Source organism: Triturus cristatus, chromosome 2_2, assembly GCF_964204655.1.
Source record: "Triturus cristatus chromosome 2_2, aTriCri1.1, whole genome shotgun sequence".
Taxonomy (NCBI): domain Eukaryota; kingdom Metazoa; phylum Chordata; class Amphibia; order Caudata; family Salamandridae; genus Triturus; species Triturus cristatus.
In genome coordinates, this window is record NC_140582.1 from 259862459 (window position 1) to 259878431 (window position 15973).

General features: G+C 46.7%; 1 protein-coding gene across 1 annotated transcript in view; it reads left to right on the plus strand.

Annotated features, from left to right (window-relative positions):
- The first annotated feature begins 13268 nt into the window (after positions 1 to 13268).
- The window catches only part of LOC146862109 (uncharacterized), a 165542-nt gene continuing 162837 nt past the window's right edge, over positions 13269 to 15973 (plus strand). The window contains exon 1 of the transcript XR_014978096.1: positions 13269 to 13467. The gene's annotated coding sequence lies outside the window, so the exon portion shown is untranslated. The remainder of the gene's footprint in view (positions 13468 to 15973) is intronic.

A 15973-nucleotide genomic window follows, 5' to 3' on the forward strand; every position in this document is an offset into this window, starting at 1 on the left:
GTTGGAACTGCCCCTCCAACCTAAACATGCTCTCAATGGTAGGCTGGCTTACTTTCCTTAGTGGTGCTGTTTTCATTAACCCACTACGGCTCAACGACACAGATTGCCTCATTGAGGTACTCGCCGGTCGCCTTGGTGTCTCACCCAGACTCTGAGTATGGCTCTTACTGCGGTGCCACTCTGATGTTACTGAGGAGGATGTGGGCATTACTGCACTACTGGGGACAGGGCTAAAAATGCCTCCCTCTTCTTCACCTGCCACCACAATAATATCGCTCTCTGATTCATCCCGACCAACTTCAATGGGTTGAGTTTTTCTACTTTCTTTTAACTTAAGTAGGTGATCCTCCCACACGATAGTGTGGTGTATTTTTAGAGGACTTGCTTGTCCTCCGGTACCATAGTTTGTTCCAAGCTTACCACGCCGAACACCTTGCCGACAAATTGAGCATATAGTAACGTTCTCCTCCTTGGGGCTAACAGAAAAGAAGTCCCAAACTGGGGAGGAGAACTTTCTGGCACTGCTGGATGTGCCACTTTCAACACCAGATGAACTAGAGGGGGTGTTTGAAAATGTGTGCCCCTGTGCACCTACACTGTGACTTTTACTACCACTACCTAATGAGATGGTTGAGCTGGATGTAGGTCCCTGCCGGGCCTTGGAAAATATGGCAGCTGGAGGTAGTGGTGGTGTAACCTGTGTTGGTGAGATCCGTGCTACATCCCGCTCAGTAGCAGCCTTTCTGGATAGGGTGAGAATGTTGGTCTCCAATCCCTTTGGGGCGGGAGTAATGTGCGTGATGACTGGCTCGTCTTCATCAACATCATCACCCCCCTCTTCTACATCTACCTCCATAACTCCAAGTTTTTCTGGGACCTTCCTTTTCAGAAGCATTGTCTTGTGGCGTATATCACTCTCAGACCGAGCTGGTGGGACCCAAGTGTCATCACGATCATCAGAAGCGGGGCTTGAAGAAGAAGATGATGGACTAAGCCTCCTTTTCCTTGCTGGTGGTCTGGAAGACAATAGATCTTCTGAAACAGTGGTTTGACTTTGCTCCACTTTGTCTGCAGGAAGCTCGATTTCCTGAAATGCCCCTACGTCAGGAGCAACAACTACTATGGTGGGCTGTTGCGGCAGCTGCTGCTGTTCTTGTTGCAGCGGCTGCTGCTGTTCTTGTTGCGGCGGGTGCTGCTGTTCTTGTTGCGGCGGGTGCTGCGGTTCTTGTTGCGGCGGGTGCTGCTGTTGTTGTTGTGGTGGCTGCACACTGATCTGCTGTGTTTGCGCCTGCGTTGAACTTGATTGTGTACTACTTTGCGGTAATGACATTTCTTCAACATCGCTGCTCGTTAGTAGACTGGCTACCTCTGCGACACTAAAGCCCTTGGGCCTAGGTTGGTGGAGTTGGACCGCTGTGCTGCTCCCAGCTTGGTTCCCGGACAACGCTTTGGTGCCAAAAAAAACATTGGCTGGCACACCACCAGTCGTGGTTAATGGCACTTCCTTTTTCTGTTCCTTCTTCTCACCGGCAACTTTCTTGGTACTGGACCTGGTACCTTTCTTTGGGGCCATCTTCTTCAGATGTCAGGCAGGATGCAGATGCACAACAAGTTCTGGTCACACGTGGACGTGATGCGCAGCAGGACTTCTGTCTGGCTGGCAGTACAACGGGTAGCCGGGTGATGCTGATGACACCTCCTACTCTGTCTTTTGTGCACCTAAAAGCAAATAAGACAGGAGAAGAACATCAGTGAAATGTTGCATTTGTTGTTGTGGTTCAGTTACTTAGTACTGTACTAGTGCAAACAAAAGATAGTCTAGCCATTTATGACTTTTATTTTCACTAGAGCTATGTTATACTACTGTGTACAGCCACACACTACACTCTCAGGAAGGATAGGAAAGTTAATAATAACCACCAAAATAAAAATGTAATGAAAGTGGGGTGGACCATTAAATTATTTCAGCATCTCAGCATCCATGGAGCTGCTGCTGGCAAAGGGGGTGGATGGATGAAAGCAGTAAGCCAAATAGCCAATAGGAAAACCATGCAGGCCTATGGCAAAAGCAGGACACTAATAACTTGCAGTCAAAAAAACACCAAAAATGGCCACCACCCACATGGACACTCGCAAATCACAAACAAGCCAGGGGCCTGGGAAACACCAGGAGCTGACAAAAGGCCTATAAAAGCCAGGTAAAGGATGCATGCTAAAGCACACTGCTCTGCCTTTTTAATGCAACAAAATGGAAATATGAACATTCACAGGCCCCAAAAAGGTCTGCTGGGTGCATGCATTGCACACCAACACACCAGACACATACAACAAAAGCATGTCTTTAAGACAACCAACATCAGAAAGGCCACCCCAAAAAACACACTTCCCCAACTCAATCCAATGCCATCCATGCCCTAAATGATGTCTAAATTCAACAGTCCACACAGAAAACACTTGATTAATAAAGCTGTGGCTACCTGCTCTGATCCTAGTGGATGAAAAAGCAGGCCTGTTGGCAGACAAGGCCAGGCAAGCTTGCAGGCCTAGGCTTCAAAATGGCCACCAGCCACATGGCCAGGCCCAACAACATCACAAAGGCCACCCCCAAAAAACACACTTCCCCAACTCAATCCAATGCCATCCATGCCCTAAATGATGTCTAAATTCAACAGTCCACACAGAAAACACTTGATTAATAAAGCTGTGGCTACCTGCTCTGATCCTAGTGGATGAAAAAGCAGGCCTGTTGGCAGACAAGGCCAGGCAAGCTTGCAGGCCTAGGCTTCAAAATGGCCACCAGCCACATGGCCAGGCCCGACAACATCACAAAGGCCACCCCAAAAAACACACTTCCCCAACTCAATCCAATGCCATCCATGCCCTAAATGATGTCTAAATTCAACAGACCACACAGAAAACACTTGATTAATAAAGCTGTGGCTACCTCCTCTGATCCTAGTGGATGAAAAACCAGGCCTGTTGGCAGACAAGGCCAGGCAAGCTTGCAGGCCTAGGCTTCAAAATGGCCACCAGCCACATGGCCAGGCCCAACAACATCACAAAGGCTACCCCAAAAAACACACTTCCCCAACTCAATCCAATGCCATCCATGCCTAAATGATGTCTAAATTCAACAGTCCACACAGAAAACACTTGATTAATAAAGCTGTGGCTACCTGCTCTGATCCTAGTGGATGAAAAAGCAGGCCTGTTGGCAGACAAGGCCAGGCAAGCTTGCAGGCCTAGGCTTCAAAATGGCCACCAGCCACATGGCCAGGCCCAACAACATCACAAAGGCCACCCCAAACAACGCACTTCCCCAACTCAATCCAATGCCATCCATGCCCTAAATGATGTCTATATTCAACAGTTCACACAGAAAACACTTGATTAATAAAGCTGTGGCTACCTGCTCTGATCCTAGTGGATGAAAAAGCAGGCCTGTTGGCAGACAAGGCCAGACAAGCTTGCAGGCCTAGGCTTCAAAATGGCCACCAGCCACATGGCCAGGCCCAACAACATCAGAAAGGCCACCCCAAAAAACACACTTCCCCAACTCAATCCAATGCCATCCATGCCCTAAATGATGTCTAAATTCAACAGACCACACAGAAAACACATGATTAATAAAGCTGTGGCTACCTGCTCTGATCCTAGTGGATGAAAAAGCAGGCCTGTTGGCAGACAAGGCCAGGCAAGCTTGCAGGCCTAGGCTTCAAAATGGCCCCCAGCCACATGGCCAGGCCCGACAACATCACAAAGGCCACCCCAAAAAACACACTTCCCCAACTCAATCCAATGCCATCCATGCCCTAAATGATGTCTAAATTCAACAGACCACACAGAAAACACTTGATTAATAAAGCTGTGGCTACCTGCTCTGATCCTAGTGGATGAAAAAGCAGGCCTGTTGGCAGACAAGGCCAGGCAAGCTTGCAGGCCTAGGCTTCAAAATGGCCACCAGCCACATGGCCAGGCCCAACAACATCACAAAGGCCACCCCAAAAAACACACTTCCCCAACTCAATCCAATGCCATCCATGCCCTAAATGATGTCTAAATTCAACAGACCACACAGAAAACACTTGATTAATAAAGCTGTGGCTGCCTGCTCTGATCCTAGTGGATGAAAAAGCAGGCCTGTTGGCAGACAAGGCCAGGCAAGCTTGCAGGCCTAGGCTTCAAAATGGCCACCAGCCACATGGCCAGGCCCGACAACATCACAAAGGCCACCCCAAAAAACACACTTCCCCAACTCAATCCAATGCCATCCATGCCCTAAATGGTGTCTAAATTCAACAGACCACACAGAAAACACTTGATTAATAAAGCTGTGGCTACCTGCTCTGATCCTAGTGGATGAAAAAGCAGGCCTGTTGGCAGACAAGGCCAGGCAAGCTTGCAGGCCTAGGCTTCAAAATGGCCACCAGCCACATGGCCAGGCCCAACAACATCACAAAGGCCACCCCAAAAAACACACTTCCCCAACTCAATCCAATGCCATCCATGCCTAAATGATGTCTAAATTCAACAGACCACACAGAAAACACTTGATTAATAAAGCTGTGGCTACCTGCTCTGATCCTAGTGGATGAAAAAGCAGGCCTGTTGGCAGACAAGGCCAGGCAAGCTTGCAGGCCTAGGCTTCAAAATGGCCACCAGCCACATGGCCAGGCCCAACAACATCACAAAGGCCACCCCAAACAACACACTTCCCCAACTCAATCCAATGCCATCCATGCCCTAAATGATGTCTATATTCAACGGATCACACAGAAAACACTTGATTAATAAAGCTGTGGCTACCTGCTCTGATCCTAGTGGATGAAAAAGCAGGCCTGTTGGCAGACAAGGCCAGACAAGCTTGCAGGCCTAGGCTTCAAAATGGCCACCAGCCACATGGCCAGGCCCAACAACATCAGAAAGGCCACCCCAAAAAACACACTTCCCCAACTCAATCCAATGCCATCCATGCCCTAAATGATGTCTAAATTCAACAGACCACACAGAAAACACATGATTAATAAAGCTGTGGCTACCTGCTCTGATCCTAGTGGATGAAAAAGCAGGCCTGTTGGCAGACAAGGCCAGGCAAGCTTGCAGGCCTAGGCTTCAAAATGGCCACCAGCCAGGCCCGACCTGCTTGAAAATGAAATACATTCAAAAATCAACAAAAGGAACAGTTGCTTCATCATGCACACACACACCCATGAGGCCATGCCCATGGTTAGCTCGGGCCTACTACTACTACTACCCACAAAATAAAAAAAATAAAAAAGGAATGATGATAATTAATTATCAAAAATAAATTGTAGTTACAACAACCGCAATTCCCACAATCAAACAAACACAACAACCACTTACTTGTAAAATATCCTATTCCAAAAATCCTCAAATCCAATTGCAATGATGCAGCAGACAAAAAGAGTGATCTTTCCAGCTCCAAATCCAAAGGCAGAATGAGCAGGAGATGGACAAAGCACTGGGAGGAGCCTGCTGGACAGGAACAGGAAGCTGGAGATTCTGTGTCACTTCCTCCCTCTCTCCACCTTTTAAAAAAAGGACTCCTTGCACAAAAAAGGACAGCCAAATGTCAATGTAAGGAGTTGTTTTCATCCAAAATCAGCATTTGCAGAAGGTTTCATGCTGCTAGAGCTGATATTCCTCTCCAAATTGAAAATTTTACATGTTCGAGTTATCGAGCTTCACATTACTTCCGCCGGCGTGTCGAAAATGACATGATCGCGTTCTCTTTGTCCCTGTCGCGTTGGATATGACGTGTTCGGGGTCTCTTTCTCCTGTTCGCGTTCGATTAGACGTGCCCGCGTCCTCACCCTCTCGCTCGCGATGCAGAATGACGTGTTCGAGATCTCAATCTTCTCATACTCGCGCGGTGCATGATCGCGAGAAGAAAGACGTGATCGCGCGACAAATGACGTGATCGCGCGACAAATGACGTTAATGCGGCCGCGAACTGTCGCGAGACAGCGCAAAATGGCTACCAACAATCCAACATCTCGTGGAGAACGCGACCGGGTCGGGAAAACTTGTCGGCGAACGCGGGGATTCAGGTAAGGCGATCGCGCGAACGCGAGAATGTACTTTTTTACAGCGCGAGCAAGAAACAAATTATCGCTAAGCTGCGGAATGTGGAAATTTTGACATTTTCGCGCTTTCCGCGGAACGCGAAGATGCCAAAATATCGCAATTTCCGCGAACGGAACGGAATTTTGGCCCAGGCCTAATTTTAATACAAGTATTAATTTAATAAAATTATAAAAACTAATAACTTAAAATTAAATATTTACCATAAAAACTACTAAACAATTAAAATAATTATACATTTTTAAAATAAATAATATAAGAAAAAATATTCTTTAATAATTATTTAATTAAATTCCCACACTATAGTCCCACATACCTAGCAATGCACATTTAACATATTTCTCATTTAAAATCTTATAATTATACAATTTTCACAATTAACAATTAATTTATACAAAATAAATAATGTATTATTAATCAGTTATCATTTAAGTGACTTGCCACCCAATACCTCTACAAACTCAATAACCTGTACCTAAAATTTAAATTAAAAAAATATAATAATTATTACACAATTTACATTAAGTAACAATAATTCATCAACAAATCTTTATTTCGGCCACCAGGGCCATAAAAGATAACAAAGTACAACATTAAAATACAATACAATAAAAAAACAATAAAATTCCATGAACAGCAAATTTTTAAGAACATCAGGCAATTAGCTCGTTTGCAAAGACTTGATATAGCGCATGCGAGTAAACCACATGGAAGTTAAAAATGTTGCCACCGCAAGTACTATTGGGGGGGAAAGATCTGTTTTTAATATTCTGAAAGCGGGGGCATAATGTCTAAAACCCATATTGCTGAGGAGGGGCCTGAGCCAGTAACTCCTTGCTCTGCGATAGGTCGGACAAAAAAATATGATATGGAGATCCGTTTCCTCAGGGAGTAAACATATGGGGCAATGAGCAGTGTGGTTAGAATGTGCCCACCGGAATGTGTAGGCCCTTAATGGCAGTGTGTTATAACGCCATTGCATAAAGAGTATCCTCGTTAAGGGCGAGCCCATATCGTCGTAAATAAGCTCTAGTTGGAAAAAGTCTTTAAAGCCTAGGAAATATGCTGTTTGAGAGCCCACTCGGGCACTTGTAGTGGCAACACTCAGGTGGTAGTCATAGTAATCTTTGGAGATAGACCTGCGGGAAACTTTGAGACAGGCCGTTGCCGGATCAGACCATAGCTCCGGTCTGCCGAGTGCCTCACAAATTCGTTTGATATAGCTGAGCCATGGAATTTGAGTACTTTTGCACAGCCGTAAGATCTCCATCAGCTCAGCTCTGTATTTCAGGAGATCCTGAGACGACCAAAGTTTGCACCAGAAGGTCAAGGGTTTAAGACCGAGGACCTCTGAAATTGGTCTTAGGCCCAAATCCAATCTAAGCGGCATGAGTGGGGTGCTATTCGGTAAAGCAGTCAGACGTCTGAGAAAGTCATTCTCCGTGATTTGGAGTTTCTGGCCCATGGTATGATCCCATAGCTCAGCTCCATATGTCACTGATGCTCTTGCTTGTGTTTTGTAAATTTGCAAGCGAGGCGCAAACGGCCTGTACGTTAGTCCCTTCGCCATTCTTGCAATGCCCCCCACAAGCTGGGAAAGTTTCATGTTCATCTTGGTTAAATGGGGGTCCCATGACATGAACTGATTTAATACCACCCCCAGGTATTCGAACGTATATACCCGTTCTAGCCTAACTGTCCCTATAAAGGGTGGTGCTCGGGTCCTGGGGGGTGGATTGAAGATCATGTATTTCGTTTTTGCGGCATTGATCTCCAGTCCACGGTCCGCACAGAAACACAAAAACCCATCTAGAACTCTCTGCAGACCCATGGGAGATTTAGAAAGCAGCAGGGTATCATCCGCAAACATAATTGCTGGAACCCTGCTGCCATCTAGCTTAGGGGCATCGGTGTTGTTCAGCTCATTTAGGAAGCTTATAACCCCGATGACAAAGAGGCAAAAGAGGGTAGGTGCAAGAACGCACCCCTGGCGTACCCCCCTGTCAACGGGGAAGGCCTCAGACAGGGAGCCGCCCCTGCCACACCTTACCCTGGCAAAATTCCCCTGGTGCAGTCTCTTCAAAGTTGTTAATATGTCAGGCGGGACCCCCAGGTCCGCTAGGACCGCCCACAGTTTGTCTCTTGGGACCAGATCGAAGGCGGCCCGCAGATCCACGAAAATCGTGTAAAGACTGCCGCCCTCGAAAAGAACCGTTTTCCAGTAAATGAGGTGCAGGCGAAAAATTTGGTCAGTAGTCGAAATCCCCCTTTCGAACCCTGCCTGGTACGGGCTCATAATCTCGTTGTCTTCGATCCAATCCTGGAGGCGGTTTAACATGAGTCTACCAAAGATCTTTTGGGGGACATCAATAAGGCTAATAGGTCTGTAGTTGGCCGGGAGCAGAGGGGAGCCCTTCTTAAAGATTGGGACAATCTCTGCGCCCAGCCAACTACCAGGAACAGCCATGCCTTCAAGGATAGCATTAAAAAGGATCGTGAGATAGGGCGCCCAAACATCCGGCTCCTGTTTAAGTAGGTCACCGGGCCCCGGAGCCTTTCCAGATGCCAGGCCAACTACAACCGCACGCACCTCGCCGACCCCAAAAAGTTCCATCGTCCCCCCTTGGTGAAAAGTGGGAGTCTTACTATTGTGGGCATCCTGTGGAGATTTATAAAGGGACTGGAAATGGTCTTGCCAGACCTTTGGTGATATGTTTGAAAGCGTGGCCGGAGCCAGCTCCTCTCGGCCGGAGTTGACACAACACCAAAATTTGCGAGAGTCTCCTCTGGCCAGAAAAGTAGTCAGTCTTTCCCACTTATCGTGCTCCCATTGCCCCTTGGCATTAGTAATCAGAATTTTGTAGGCTGCTCTTCTTGCCCTGATTTCATCTTTATCCTTTCCCTCTTTAATAGAAAGCAAGAGTTCGGTTTTTGCCTTCCGGCAAGTGTTATTATACCATAGGGGAAGGGGACTTTTCCTGCCTAGCCTATTTGATTTTTGAGTTAGGCATTCAAAAAGGTGTTTAACCAGGTCTTCATGGATCTGACCCAATTGCATGAAAGTATTCTGGGAAGCTTCCTCTATTTTAAGTGCCTCAAGCTTTTCAAAAATAGGAATGACCTGTGCGTATAGTAAGGGGAGCTTCTCTTGGTGTGAGGCTAAGTGTTCCCATTTTAGTCTGCGCCTATTATTAGCAATGTCCAAATAGTTCTCCACAGGAGTCCCTGGAGTACCTCTGGCCTCCATCCCAGGATGGTCATAAACTAGTTCAAGGGCGTTATGATCACTGTCCTCCCTGGCAATAACACTAAAATCCCTTAGACATATCCATGAAGACAAAGGAACCATGACATAGTCTATACGGGATTCGCTGCCCTTTCGATTAAATGTGCACCTGGAAGGAATGTCTGACTTTAGCCTTCCGTTACAGGCTCTAAGACCAAATTTCAAGGACAAGGAGGTGATTTGTAGAACTAGGGGGGAGTATGCTCTTACGGCCGGGGCGTGTGGGGGGGGAATGGACCACAGGAGATCTTCGTCCGAGGTCAGCCCCTCCAGTATGCCTGGGAGGGGTTCATACTGGCAATTTAGATCGCCACCGATAATAAATGGGGTGTCCTCGGGAATTGCTTCCAGGACCGTCACTAGCTTTGCGATGGTGGACGATTCCAGTGCTGTGTTCACTGGCCGTGCATAGATATTGACCAGAAGGAGATTATGGAGGTTAGGCCATTCCAACAATACAGCTAAAATATCTTCTGAGTCAGTTGGAAAAATAGAGGCCTTGCACCCCAAGTCAATAGCCACCCATGTGGCTAATCCTCCGGACGGGCGACCTTTTCCCCCCCATGTCGCATGTACTGAAAATGTGGCGAAGCCAGTATGGAAAACATCTTCCCTTGCCCAGGTCTCCTGAAGGAGGCAAATATCTTTGCCCCCAATAAAGGAGCTCCAGGCCGGGTTGATCCATTTGGTGGCTAGGCCCGCGACATTCCAAGATAAAATCTTGAGGGGAGACAAAGCAGCCGTCGTGGGTTGTGAAACTGGGCTACAGGCCGGACCAGAACATGGCTCCAAATGCGGATTGGAAGGGAGAATAGAAATTTGAGCATTGCTGACCATAGCCAAGATGGGCAAAGGGCAGGTAGTCCCCACAGGACCGTCCATATTTAAATGAGTAGAATAATGCTACTGCGCAATCGAAGTGTCAGAAAGCAGAGGGGGGATGCAAGGAAGGGTTTGGTGCAGGGCTACGCCACCCCCCCGAGTGGGTGGTCAATCCACCATATCTAAGGAACTGAACCTATTATATGTGGGGAGATAGTCAAAGCAGGGAGGAACAAGGGACGGGGGTCCCCGCTAAGCCCTTGGCCAACCCAATTCCCTCTCCTGCCTACCAATGTCCAACGTTCTTGCTCCTGGGCAGGCAGTATATCCGGATAGAAGAATGTAAGTGGTTGGGGTTGGATAAAAGAACCCTGGATGTTTTGGGGTCACCTACACATATGTGCCACAATAATTAATAAGTTATCAATAATTAATTATCAATCAATTATTTAATTACCTTCCCACCCTATACCCATACAAATTCCAACAACCGCACCTAAAATATATCTTAAAAAATTGTAATAATTACACTATTAATTAACAATTAATTAATTAATAATGTATTAATAAATAACCAATTATTTAATTAACTTCCCACCCTATAGCGCTACAAACACAACAACCCCCACCTAAAATATAACTTAAAACAACATACTTGCACAATTTACATATTTAATAATCAAATAAATTATTAATATTAATTTAAAAATATCATAAATTAATTATGGTAAATTAACCCCCCACCCTGTATCCCTACAAACCTCACAACCCGCTACAACACTATAAATGAATATTTCACAATAAAAATAAAAATATAAATAACTTAAAATTACATGATATCACATTTCATGGGTATCTTTTCTATTGTTTGGGTAACAATAATTACATAAACAATAAAAAAAAATATACATGATATCTACCATTCTTAACCTACCATATCGACCTGTCATACCTACTGGCTATACATAACTACCATACCTACGTACCACACCTAACCTACCATATCTATCATACCTAATCTACATTCTCGCTTACTATACCTATATATCATGGCAACAACACCAACCTATCATTCATGCCTGCTTGACGTACCAAATCAACCATACCAAGCATACTTGCTACCATATGCTTCATAGGTAACCTACTGTACCTAAGCTGCCATCCCTACCATGCCATAACTACATAGCTAGCTATCGTACCATACAAACCTAATGTACCATATATTGCATAGCATGCCTAACATTCATGCCATACTCAAACCATACCTAACCTACCACACTTAAACTACCATATCTATCTGCCATACCTAACTACCACATCTACCTCCTTTCTACTACACCCACCTACCTTGCCTAACCTATCATACTTAACATAACTAACCTACCATAGCTAATCTAACATGACTAAACTACAATACCTAGCCCACCTGACGTACTTACCTACCACGCCTGAGATACCTGGCAATTATACGTATCCTAACATATCTACCATATCTATCTAACATACCTACCTTTCAGACCTACTTGGCAGTTTGCACTAAACGTTTGTGCAGCATTCAACTGAAGCAATACTCTTTTCTGTCTTTCACTACCTACTCCAGTGACCAAACAGGCAGAGTTACGAAGGCCAATGGTAGAAGTGGGGATAGGGCAATTTGATAAGAGAGAAAACAGAGACATTAGACACCAACCCTTCTGCCTTGCCACTTAGCTAGTCAATGAGGTCTGTGGAATGTAGAGAAACCATGTGTTGGAATCGGTGAATACGACGTTAATGAATACCATGATATGTGCAGGTCCGACAGCGGCAACCTCTTCATCAACCACGACTTATGGGCTGATTCCGATCCCGTTCAGAAGGCCTCCGAATCTGGTTAGTCAGTAACAGATCCGATTCGGATGCTTATTTTCTGACCGAGCCGTACACAAGTCCGGACATCCAAGTACTATGCGAATGAACGCGTAGGCGCTGACCGACCAGTATCCGGTTCTGAACCGCTCCGTACGACCTGTACGGACACGAATCGTACCGCGCAATGGAGAAGTTTCACGACCGAGCGAGTACAATGCACGAGTTGGACAGGCGGATAGAGCCGCAACCTCCGACTCGCAACACGTCCGGGAAGCTGCCTTTGGGGGGCTGTACGGGGCCCCACTGCACCTGTAGCCTTATGAATCAGTCACAGGGGGAGACCCAAGGGTGCCCCCTACACATGCATGTACGGTGCGGATGGCACCAACGCGTATACACTACAGGGGGCACCCTTGTTCACAACGTACCCATTCAGTCAATGGCAGCCCGTGTACGCGTCGTATGACCGGCTCCCATTGACTTCAATGGGAGTCCGAGCAACCGAGTCTGTCAGCATATGGCTGCATCGTACTCGCTCGGTCGGACTCCAGGGGCACGGCTCAGTCGGAAAACCCTCCGGATCCGACTCGGACTGAGGGCTTTCCCAACGAGATCGGAATCGGCCCCTTAGTGATACATGGTCAGACAAGTCCTGTGCCCCTAACCCACGCCTATTTAGTGACAGGTCACAGGTGGGGTCTCACTTAGCCTAGAGACAAAGGAGCATCCAGGGAAAACCTTGATCGATCCCACAGATAGATAATTGCACAACAAACAGGTATAAGGAAATTGGCCCCAATAAAACTGATTTGGGGAAAGGCGTGTGTTCCCCACAAATAACACAAAACTAGATGCCACCTGTAGATAGGAACACTCAGCCAATCAGGACACGACATGCACACTACACGTAGTGATCACACGCTCCCCACACCTGACATCTGGAAACATACGCACTGGCCCACACTAGCTCTCCCCGAGGCCAAGAGCCATCTGTATCCTTTTCAGACACCCAAACTTGTTAAATATACAACTGAGATGCTTTTTCAAGAATGCAGAATTGTATTATTGTAACTTACGAAATGTATGTATGTGCAGCCCAAACTTCTGACGCACTCTGTTGAGTCTCTTCCAGCTGCTTTGTTTAATTAAACCAACCTGTTCCTGTTTTGCCAAACTCCTCATATCTTTTCATTAATTTAAGATAAAATCATATCCAAGCAACATTTTGGCAAGCCAGCCAGCAGAAATTAGTTTATGGAGCCCAACTACTGCAGAAGAACAAGGAACCGCGCCCGAACTGATTCATATTTGCACAAACAAGATCGCTAAGCAGAAGCCATAATTGATTAGAAGTTCTGCTGAATCTGCTTGGTGAAGGTCCGTCCGGAGACAGCCATCACAGGGTAAGAGGCTACATCTGATCCTTAGTTCCAATAGGTGGCGTGTGGCAAACTAGGAAGTGTGAGTAGGTCATCTTTGATTTTCCCCTGTCAGCACGCTAGAGAGGGCGATGGCGGCTACAGGTTTGGGACAACTGTGGGAGACACAGGGTATGTTTCGTCTCTGGGTGTCAGTTAGGGTCACCTGGACCTTTGGGCGGGATACAGGGTACGCTCTATCTCTGGGTATAAGTTAGGGGCTATCTGGACATTTGAGCATGGTACAGTGGTATGCCCTGCCTCTGGGTGTCAGTTTGGGGCTACAAAAGTATGCATAGGCCCTGGGTGTCATATAGTGAGTGCTCCCGCCTTGATCCTATTTTTTTTGTCAAATTGTTTTTATTTGGGACTGTCGGTTTCTCAACACTGGCAGTGCCTGAAAGAAGTGAGATGTTAGTTACTTCTTTATTTGCTTTGACCACAGGGTGATAGGCAGACAGTACGCACACCCCCTGGCTGTGATATAGGGTGTAATTAGGGTGTCTGGCCACAGAGGGCTGATAATTGTCAGGTGATTCCTTTTTCTCCGCTTGCTTTTCTTTTTGTCCACCAAGCCGAGAGTATCAGGCCCACTTAGCTCTGCATGTTACGGGGGATCCCCTCGGACTGTAGACGCAAGTATGGGGTATGCTTTTGAACAAAATAATACGTTTTTTCTGTCAACATTTTCTCTTTTAGTCTCTTTTAGATTTTTCCGTTTATGCATCTATTTGATATTGTGGTGCTGTGAATTTTTTTTTGCACTATTTATCCATGTTTAAATGTGATGTGAGGTTAGTGAGTCTATGCATTATGAAATAATAACCATATCTTCCCAAATCAGAATTTCACATTTGCTAGTTTACTGCTGAAAATCTACTTGTATTGTTCTGAACTACCAATTGCACTTTTTACAGGTTTTTACTGTTTCACTGCATTTGTCTTTGTTTATTGTTAAATGTTCCTTTACCCCAATGCATCAGATTTGTAGAGCCTGTAACCAGTAGATTGTTTTTGGTATCTTCCTTGTACACAATCTTTCCCACAAGTACAGTGGAATTCGTAACCATTCACAAATATCAAAACAATTAACATGTGCAAGCTAGGTCCCCCACACTGGCCCAGAAAATAGGGAAACATTGGCGCGAGTGACACGCATTTCTCTGGCCTGAGGGGGGAATAGTCCATACCAACATCATGGAACACACAACGACTCACATACAGACCAGGTATGCTGGACAGAAAAGGGCAAAGAGAGAGGCCTTACTAGAACTATGGGTCACCTTCATGGTGGTTCCGTCCTACAAGATTATCCCCAAGCCTGTAAGCAAGGCATCTGCACTTCTCCCACCATACACCAGCAGGGATGTGCTGTCGCTGATGTCGGCCATCCCAGCCACCCCTGCACTGGGGTACACCAATCCACCGGTCAGGAGGGCTGGTGGACCTCCCCTGGAGCATCACGCCATCAGACCTGGGGGGGAAGGGACCAACCAGCCAGAGACGTAGTCAGTCCCAGCTCCATCCAGTGCCAGGCTCCCTCTGGGTTTGACCCCCCACCCATCGGTCGCAGCCTGTCAGGTCCGAACCAAACAGGGAGCACATGATCCTGATTACCCCACCGGGCACCCTAAGATCAGAAGGAAATATGTGGCCCTCTTAGAAGGGGGTTCCACCATTGGAGGGGAGGACAGGAGCAACAGTCCTCCAAAATCCAACTCCGAAGAGAAAGCCGTGGGCTATTCTCCAACAAGGCAGGCCTATGGTATGGAGGAAGCATCATGGAGTGAGTGTGAGGCCAAGACATTGCCTAGAAGAACAGCACGCAGCACTGAGTGAAGGAGGCAACCTAGGTGGGAGTTAGAGGAAAGGTGTGAGTTAAGGATAGAGAGAGAAAAAGAGAGAGCTCTTGCCTGGGAAGCCCAGCAAGGAGAGGAAACTACTCCCCCTCCCCGGAAGGAACGGGAGATAGGTCTTGGGTCTCACATACAGATAAGCCCATGGATGAGGCAGGATGAAGGCCTCTAACAGAAACACTCTTCACCTGGCCGTCTACACGGGTGGGGGGCTGGACAGGAAATAATTAGTCTGGCTAGCCTGACAGGGACACAATTGAAACACAGAAGGAACAGCATGGCACCTTTACGCGTGTACGAGGAGAGCAATGACAATGACATCCACCGCTCCGACCCACTGGTCAGGCAGACCAACCCCTAGAGAGATAGCAGCCAGAGACGAGGGTGAGGCCTTCATGCAGCCTTTTTGTCATCTACTGGTCTGCTCGACCGAAAGGTGCAAAAAGAACATATGATGGACGGAATGCTTAACAAATCAAACATTCTCCCCTAGCCATACATCAAGGTTAATGCAATTCTTTTTTTTGTGTGCCACACCATTCCAGTTTAGACCCAGCCACATGCAAATGAGTCTTGACCCTGCTCCTCATGGGTACAGTCAAGTCCGAACTGCCAGGTCCTTCCTGGACCAGAGA